We start from the raw sequence: 10,166 nt of genomic DNA, 5'->3' as shown, positions 1-10,166 counted from the left end.
GTTCAGATTTGATGTTTTTTAAGAGACACCCTGATTCCATCTTTCCTGTCAGTCTTCCTATTCCTTCCCTCACAACACATCAAATCTGAACATAAGACTAGAGGGAAGGCAGCTAGTCATCACCACCCACCGCCAACTCTTGGGCTACTCTTTTACCAACGAATAGTGGGATTGACCGTCACATTGTCATGCCCCCACGGCTGAAAGGGCGAGCATGTTCGGTGTGACGGGGATTCGAACCCGCGACCTGCAGATTGCGAGTCAAGCTCACTAACCACCTGGCCATGCCGGGCCATTTCCTGGAAGAACTATGCTTATTGCATAACGGCTTCATTTCTTTCAAAGAACTATACACCGTGATTTTGTATTGTAACATACATTTCAAAGGGCTCTGTTTATTGCACACTTGCTTCAATTTTCTGGGAGATCAATGTTTATTGTACATTTAATTAATTTCTCTGAAAGGCTTATGTTTATTTTACACATACTAATTTCTCCAAATGAACTGTGCTTATTCTACACATGCTTAATTTCTCCAGAATAACTATGCTTATTACGTGAAAGAATGCATAATTTTTTTCAGGAATAACTGTGTTTATGCAGACTTCCATAATATTCCAGAACTATGTTTATTGCACACTTGCTTTATTTTTCCATAAGTACTATGTTTATTGCAACACGTTTCACTTTTTGGAACATATATATATTTATTGTAAACCTGCTCCATTTAACTCGAAGGACTACGAACTTAATGTAATGCCCCCCAATGGCACAGCAATTTGTCTGCGGACTTACAACACTAGGAACCGGGTTTCGATACCCGTGGTGGGCAGAGCACAGATAGCCCTTTGTGCAGCTTTGTGCTTAACTACAAACAAACAAACTTAATGTAATTTATTCATTCATGACATATTTGAGATTTAAATATAGTGTTTTTAAATTCTTGGGTTAGATGTTTTGGGAGAGCTAACTTCAAAGTGATGATAACAGTTTGTTTCCGCAACATAATTTTTAAGCCTGTGTTTTCAAACATTATATACAAGATTTTCTTTGCTGATCTTATCTGTAGGCTATACCCGTCTAACATGAGGCCCATGATAAACTTGCTACAGAGTAGTTTTACAGCATGCTATGCAGAATCTTGCCTATTTGGCATTTTGTCAGTGAACGCATTTTTGAACGTAATTACTCATTGTCTGCTGCACTGGATGAAAAGGAATATCGAATGATATATTCCATTGGCAAATCTTTTTTCTTATCCATTTAAAAAAATAAAATAAATATTTCCTCATTTGTTGCTCATGTACTTTTGATTTCCTAATCAACACAATAGCGTTTCCTAGGTACGTCAGTATGAAGATTTGTTAGATACATTAAAACCGAGTTTCCTAAGTAACCAAGTAAAATATTTACTAGAAACCTAATTTGTTGGATAGAAGCTTTAGAATAAAGCTTTCTATGCAAAAAAAAACAAAAAAACAAACAAAAACAACAACAACAACAGTATTTCCGAAAAGCACGAATGTAATGTTTTCTATACATATAATCTGAGAATTGAGTACTCTGCATAACTTAATGATGTATTTGCTAGATAATATTTGACGGATTTGATAAATTAAGTTAGTTTTTTGTAAAAAACCTCAGAGTATTTCCTTTATCTTTTTCAGGACATCTTATACACCTTATCAAAGTGTTTCCAAAATCTCGTCACCCACTAAACAATGCCTTGTGTTGTAGGCAAACATTTTGCCACCCATTAAGTAATGTTTTGTGTTGTATACCGAATAGTCACCCATTAAGTAGTGCCTTGTGTTGTATACCGAATCGTCATCTATTAAGTAATGCCTTGTGTCGTAGACCAAATCGTAACCCATTACATAATGGCTTGTGTTGTAGACCGAATCGTAACCCATTAAATAATGTCTTGTGTTGTAGACCGAATCGTCACTCATTAAGTAATGCCTTGTGTTATAGACTAAATCACCACCCATTAAATAGTGCCTTGTGTTATAGACCAAATCGTCACATATTAAGTAATGCCTTGTGTTGTAGACCTAATAGTCACCCCTTAAGTAATGTCTTATGTTATAGACCGAATCGTCAACCACTAAGTAGTGTCTAGTGTTATAGATTAAATTGTCATCCAAGAATTAATGGCTTGTGTTATAGACCAAATCGTCACATATTAAGTAATGCCTTGTGTTGTAGACCGAATCGTCACCCATTAAGTAATGCCTTGTGTTATAGACCTAATAGTCACCCATTAAGTAGTGCCTTGTGTTGTAGACCGAATAGTGACCAATTAAGTAATGCCTTGTGTTATAGACCTAATAGTCACCCCTTAAATAATGTCTTATGTTATAGACCGAATCGTCAACCACTAAGTAGTGTCTAGTGTTATAGATTAAATTGTCATCCATGAATTAATGGCTTGTGTTATAGACCAAATCGCACATATTAAGTAATGCCTTGTGTTATAGACCGAATCGTCACCCATTAAGTAATGCCTTGTGTTATAGACCAAATCGTCACCCATTAACTAGTGCCTTGTGTTGTAGACCGAATAGCGACCAATTAAGTAATGCCTTGTGTTGTAGACCTGATAGTCACCCCTTAAGTAATGTCTTATGTTATAGACCGAATCGTCAACCACTAAGTAGTGCCTAGTGTTATAGATTAAATTGTCATCCCTGAATTAATGGCTTGTGTTGTAGATTGAATCGTCACCCATTAAGTAGTGCCTTGTGCTTTGGACCGTGTCATCACTCATTTAGGTAATGCCTTGTGTTGTAAGCAAAATTGTCACCCATTAAGTAATTCATTGTGTTATAGACCGAATCGTCACCCATTAAGTAATGCCTTGTGTTATAGACCAAAACGTCACTCATTTAAGTAATGCCTTGTGCCGTAAACCGAATCGTCACCCATTAAGTAATGCCTTGTGTTGTAGACAGAATTCCGCACAATATGAGGGTAAAAACACTATTTACTTTGGGCACAGAAAGTGGATATTCACACCAAAGATTAGAATGCTATGGAAATTGCCTACACAGATGAAAATATACTAAGCCTAAATCGAGTAGAACAGTATGCAATAACTATTGAAAATTAAACCATTTTGAATAATCTAATATACTAACAAAATTTGTAAGATAAAAGTTATGTTTTCAGTATATACATGTATATATCAATAAAACCTGTTAGCCAACTATTTAGATGCAATGAAAATTGTCTGAAAGAATATTATAAACACATAGCCATTCGCAAGCTAAACAATGAAAACAATGCTATACTGTATTATAACACATTTTTAAATATATATATATCCACACTGAAGGATTGTTTAAATGTACTCACCTTAATAAGTTCAAAGTTTGGTATCGGTTGCACATTTGGTTTGAGCTAAACACAAAGAAGCTCTTACAGTACTAAAGTATAAAGACCAAAAATAGGTTGCAATGGTGGAAGTGTTTTAAAAACTTGTACGAATCAATGAGTGTTTTTTGTATTTAACCCGTAGCTTAATGAATCTGCCGTATTATATCCAATGTTTTTGTTGTTTTTTTTTCTTTACGATACACACCAACAAATTATTCGAATACAAAATACGTTTTCAATATGTGTACTTTATGGAACACTAACCATTTATTGAGTTTACTGTAACTGAATATGTTACTGTTTTCCGTGTAATACCAACAAACTCGGATGATGTGATAAAACTGACCCCCCTTGAGAATGTATTATTTAGCAACATCCACTGTCTTGAGAGTTAAAAATGGAGATGACGTTTTTCTAAGCGTATCTATATATTGTTTTAAATCAGTATTGAGGCGTCATCTTATCAGAGATCCCACATCTGAATACAATGAAGATTGAACGTGGATTTACTAATACTTAAGGTTTAATTTCATAATACGACTCCAACATAAGGCGTAAGAGCCCATAAGCTTTAAGCTTGGTAATAAATTTCACCAACTGAGACGTAAACAGAAGCGCAATGCTCTTTGTAACGAGTTTGGTGTCCAGTTAATAACGCATCATGGATGTTATTGTACTCTGGAAACAGATGACGTGTAAAAAATTAAATAATTCGGTCTGTCCATACCTTACATTATATCATGTATCTAATCTTAGTACTCAAGGTGAACACGATTAAAAAAGCTGCCTTTCAAATGATAATTTTCAGTAAAAGTTTTCTAGTTAAATTTCGGGTTCGCACTTACAGTTAATTTTAATTAAACATTTATTTTTAATCTCAGATGTTACTATTTATCAAATACAATTCATAGTTTAGATGAGCCAAATTACTATTGAAAAGCCCTCCCCCCGGTGGGACAGCAGTAAGTCTACGGATTTTACAACGCTAAAATTAGGGGTTCGATTCACGTCGGCGGACACAGCAGATAGTCCGATGTGGCTTTGCTATAAAACACACAAAAACACATTATTGAAACTGAAACCATAATAGTATTGCCAAGCTTAACTGCAGTAGGCGACACCTTAATTTTGTTTATGTGTAATTAAGTACAAAGCTACACAATGGGCTCTGCCCACCACGGGTATCGAAAGCCTGGTTTCTAGCGTTGTAAGTCCGCAGACATACAGCTGTGCCTCTGGGGGGCCCTTAATTTTGAATAAACGATTTCATTCTCAGACGGAAGTGGCTGAAACAGATTACAATCATATATATATATTATTAAACGGAATCTAATGCGACACGTAGATTAAAATTTCGTTTAAGAAAACATACACGTCTAACTATTCTACCAAAACAGATAATCTCTCAACTACTTGACTCCTTCTTGGAAATATAACTGAAGCACACACGGAGACTGTCAAGCAAACTTTACAGTTGCTAGTTGTTAATACGAAATATTCCTAATCCGATCTTTGAAAATCAATATCTATAGTTGTTAGAAATTTTATGACAGGTGCTAGGAAGTTCAGGTGAATAAATCATTCTAGGATAATTAGATTTAAAACCAAGCTCACGTGTTTTATGTTGGGGTTGCCTGTCTTTGCACACGAACAAAATATGATCACCAGTGTTTTGATCTTTAATATAGATATTTTGAACTTCACGTATTGTTTATATGCGCTTTACAAACCCTTCTACAAACAACTTGAACATAAACATCGTATCACATCATGAACAACAGTCTGAAATTAGGTAAAATATTAACCTTTAAAATGAAATATCAGTATAGTCCAACAACCGTTTTTTATTACAGAAATCGGGAACATTTCAGATTTTAGTTGAAAGTATCTATAATTCTGCACCAGTTAGTTACTGATACGCTAGACTTAATTGTCTATGAAAGAAACTGATCAGTTTCTCTTTCGGACTGTCAACCATTCCGAGGCTTAAGTTAGCTTTCGGTATCTTTTGTTTCCTGGCTTCCTTCCAAGTCATTCATTCTAGGCGAACTTTAGTGACAGCTACCTAAAGTTTTTGAAGAATGAGTAGAGAACGTTGAACTTGGAACTTGCTAAAAATGCTCCACAGGGAAATTTTGGACAAAGCTTTTCTTTATTAGTTCTTGAAATAGCATTTGGCTCTGCAGTTTTTATATAACTCACTCATAATGAGAAACACTTTTACCGAGTGTAAACTACGTTAAATTTGAATATTATAAATAGATAACAGCACCAAATAGTCCAATTAATAGTTCAAGTCTTTCATTCGAGTGTTAAAAGATCAAATATGGCAGCGTTCAGTAGTCTAATTAATAATTTAAGCCTTTCATTTGGAGTCAAAAGATAAAACATGGCAGCATTCAGTATTCAATAAATAATTCAAGCCTTTCATTGGAGTATCAGAAGATAAAAATAGTAGCGTTTAATAGTCCATTGAATAATTAAAGCGTTTCATTGGAATGTCAAATGATCAAAGATGGCAGCATTCAGTAGTACAGTCAATAATTCATAACTTTCATTGGAATTCCAAATGGTGAACGTTGGCAGCGTTCAGTAGTATAATCAATAATCCAAACATTTTATTGCAATGTCAAATGATGAAATATGGCAGTTAAGTACTACAATCAACAGTTAAGGACTTCGCTTAAAATATCAAATTATTATATTATGACCTAAAACTATCTTCAATTAACATTCAACGATTTTCAGCATATTTACAAGTTAGCATTTTCTCCCTGTAGAAAATATAAATCATTACATCGTTTTTACCAAGCTATTGCAGGCCTGTATTGATTGTACCAAAAGTAAGAACAGATTCATTTCACAGATAGTGAAGACAGTTAAGTAAAGATCAGTGCTTCCTCAACAGCGTAACGTGTTAAACGTAGTGCAGCTGATTAAACACCAGTTCTTCCTTAGCAGATTAATAGGGTAAAATTAGCAAAACTGAGTATAGGTCATTAACCCCGCAGCAACATGTCGGGATAAGCCTAGCACACATAATTAAAGGTCAGTATTTCATTGCTGTGCAACGAGATAAATCTTGCACATTAGAGTAGAGGAGAGCGTCTCCTCACCAACGTGATTATGTAAGCCTTACACAGCTAGCAAACCTTGAGTATTGTTACAATAAAAACCATTACATTTGGATGTGATTTTTTGACCTAATTTCTTACAAATCTTCACACATGTATTTCCTGCTAACAATTAGGTTCTCTAAACGTTCTGAATAGAAGAAAGAAAAAAAAAGACAACAATAACAAAAAACTCTCTTTAAACATATGATTTGAACCAAAATATCTTATGTCTCGTCTCGAAATTAACAATCAACCGAATTAACAAAATATGTGTCTCCCGGTGGATCAGCGGTAAGTTTATAGACTTGCAACACTAAAATTCGGGGTTCGATTTCCTGCGGTAGACACAGCAGATAGCACAATGTGGCTTTGGGTTAAAATAAAAAAACAAAATATGCCGGGAAGTATTGAATTTGATTACTTTAGAGGACTTTACAAGACGGTCCCCTGGTGAGTAAGCGGTAAATTTACTGGTTTACAACGCTAAACTTCGGGGTTCGATTCCCTGCAACGAACAGAAAGCAGACAGCTGGTTGTGTAGCCTTGTGCTAAAAACAAACAACCAATCTACAAAATGACAATAAAAACATAATTATTCGTAAGGGAATGCCCGGCATGGCCAGGTAGTTAGGGCACTTGACTCGCAATCTGCGGGTCGCGGGTTCGAATCCCCGTTCCATCAAACATGCTCGACCTTTCAGCCGTGGGGGCGTTATAATGTGACGGTGAATCTTACTATTTGTTGGTAAAAGAGTAGCCCAAGAGTTGGCGGTGAATGGTGATGACTAGCTGCCTTCCATCTAGTCTTTCACTGCTAAATTAGAGACGGCTAGCGCAGATAGCCCTCGTGTGGCTTTGCGCGAAATTCAAAACAAGCCAAACGTAAGGGAAGTCCCAAGTGCTCACGTCCTTTTTAAAAGGAAATGACGAGTTCCCTAGATCTGAATGATTGAAACTTAGCGCAGTGCTGAATCGTTACACGTCCAATAACTGACAAAATCAAACAAACGTGGTTGTCATATAAAAATAAGAATATCACAATTCTATTTGCTAAACAATTGCTTAACTCCAATAAGTTTTTTACTAAAATAATTATATATATATGTGTGTGTGATAATTACCAATCATAATAATTTTAATAGATCAAATTTTTTCTATATTTCTATATATGCATAACGCTTTTCCGAGACTTTGATTGTCGTAATCACACACTTTGTTCTGCTTCACTAATCTTTGAAAGTTCTTTTTTTTAATGGATTTCAATTACCAGAGAATAGTTAGATAGGGCAAAACTCTGGTTTTGAACTAAACTGGATTTAGAATTTTAATACTTTCAATTAATACTGTATTGAGAGAAACAGTAAAAGTTGAGATTACGCATGTGCGTCATTTGAATTATTCGCTTAGCTTTAAGTATGAAATATACACTGCAGTATATACACACACACTGCCTCTTTAAATGTTACCGTTTTAGATTTAGCAAAGACGTCGGTGGGGAGGAATGGGAGCAAAGTTTATTTGTTTGTTTTAGAATGTCCACACAAAGCTACGCAAAGACTATCTGCGCATATCCGTCCCTAATTTTGAGCTGATAGGCTAAAGAGGGAAGACAGGTATTCGACCGCACTTATAATCTCTTTATCTCCAGCTTCCAGTTTTATTATAGAATACTGATCTGCTTATAATGAGTCTTTATTTTGGAACAAAAACTCAGTTCTATTTGGAGAAAACATAAACCTATAAAAACTTCTAAAGGACGAAGTGGGTTCTGGCCCTCTGTTCCGACTTGTATGGTGTGGTGTTTCTATTTTAAATTATTATGCAGATAGTGTTCAAATTTATATTGAGCATTATCAGACGTTTCCATTATTGCAATTGGTAGATTTTAAAGAAAAACGTATTTTTCCATTTTAAATCATTTTATTGCTGTGTCAAAAAGAACGTGAAGAGGCTGACGATAGGCTTGGAATAACGAACTTTTTGGACACTTGAGAACACAACTTTAAGAGACAGTTTGATTCCATCTTTCCTGTGAATCTTCCTGTTCCTTCCCTGAAAGCTACACAAGGGCTATCTGCGCTAGCCGTCCCTAATTTAGCAGTGCGCGAAATTCAAAACAAACAAACAAGCAAAACTTTAAAAATTTCTCACTTTGCTTTCTCTTTGTTTTTGAATAAAAATGTACGTTTCGTTGGCACCAGTAATTACAGTATGACGCAACAGAAAAACAATTATTTGTTAACAGTTGTTGGAAATATTATTGAAGTGATGTTTTATAGTTGCACGATGTTTTAAGATAATTTCTCAGCCTTTCTAAGATGAATCTTTCGAAATTCTGTGTAGTTTGTCTTAGGCTTATTTGTACGATGAAATCCAATATAAGCTCTGCGTTTAACAAAACAAACTCCAACACATGTACACGCGTACCGACCAAAGCTCTATGGTGTAATTAAGAAAAACTTGGTGAAAATTTCCCAGACAGAAGATGGCGCCTTGCTTATCGCTGGCCGTCTCTAGTCCGGAGGGCTCTAATGAACGACCTACTGTCATCGACTCATGCAGCTATCTTAGCTTTTAGAAAACAGGGAAAGGACTAGACAAGTCAGACTTTGTCAACACGCCACTTCACTGTCGAAAGTAGACCGTTATCAAGAAATCAAATGCTCGGAGCCATTTTTTTTTTCCATTCTCTGATGGGAGCCGTTGATAAACATTGACAAAAAAAAATTGACATTCAGGAGCATAAGTGATGTTTCACTGAAAAAGTTCAACAAACAATATCTTAATTTTATTTGATAACTGAGACGCATCATAGTTGTACATTCATTATTATAAAATCGATTGTTATATTTGTAATAGGGAAATCATGATAACTTTACTATATATACCCATAGATGGCGCTATAGAAATTATTGTAAAATGTATAACTTTAATAAATAATTTCCAGTAAATATTTTACTAGGTTAAGTACTTAAGGTTTGTATCTAACTAATGAAGTTGAATTCAATATATATCCGTCTGGTTGATACATTTTTGCTATATAAGTTCCTGTTGAGTAAAGGGTCATAATTTGTTCATAAACAAACGCCACAAAAGTCTGCATATTTCTGTTTATAAGAAATATTTCATGTTCTGTACATATCTCATTCTGAGAAAGACGTCGGGTTCAATAAATTTCTACTAAATAAAGTGTTAGAGACTTGCAGAATCTAAAATCAAGTATTACACGTCCTACTTCCTTATCATCTTAGTTTCTGTACATTTCTGCAGGTTTCTACAGAAGAAAATATTCTAGGTTTTGTATCTTATTTAGGTTTTGCAAACTTCAATAAAGTGCTTAACGTTCTACGTGTCTCCCGCTAGGACAGCGGCAAGTCTATGGTCTTACAACGCTAAAATCAGGGATTCGATTCCATGCGGTGGACACAGCAGATAACCCAATGTGGTTTTGCTAAGAAAATAAGACAAAGAAACGTTCTGCATATTTCTACTAAAATTCGTTTCTGTACATTATTGTTCAATATACAATAGGTTCTTTATAATTCTACTAAATAAAATCACGCATCTACGTAGAAAGGTTCGAGGGGGTTCGGCAAAACCCCCTATTTTTGTGATGTAAAAAAAATATACTTATATACCGTATTTTTCGGTGTATAAGACGCACTTTTTTAC

General features: G+C 35.0%; 1 protein-coding gene across 1 annotated transcript in view; it reads right to left on the bottom strand.

Annotated features, from left to right (window-relative positions):
* Positions 1–10,166, bottom strand: part of LOC106462582 (titin-like) — a 454,586-nt gene that overhangs the window by 376,751 nt on the left and 67,669 nt on the right.

This window comes from Limulus polyphemus, unplaced genomic scaffold, assembly GCF_000517525.1.
Source record: "Limulus polyphemus unplaced genomic scaffold, Limulus_polyphemus-2.1.2 Scaffold46, whole genome shotgun sequence".
In the NCBI taxonomy this organism is placed as follows: Eukaryota; Metazoa; Arthropoda; class Merostomata; order Xiphosura; family Limulidae; genus Limulus; species Limulus polyphemus.
The sequence above is the reverse complement of the archived record's forward strand: the minus strand, read 5'-3'. Positions and strand labels throughout refer to the sequence as shown.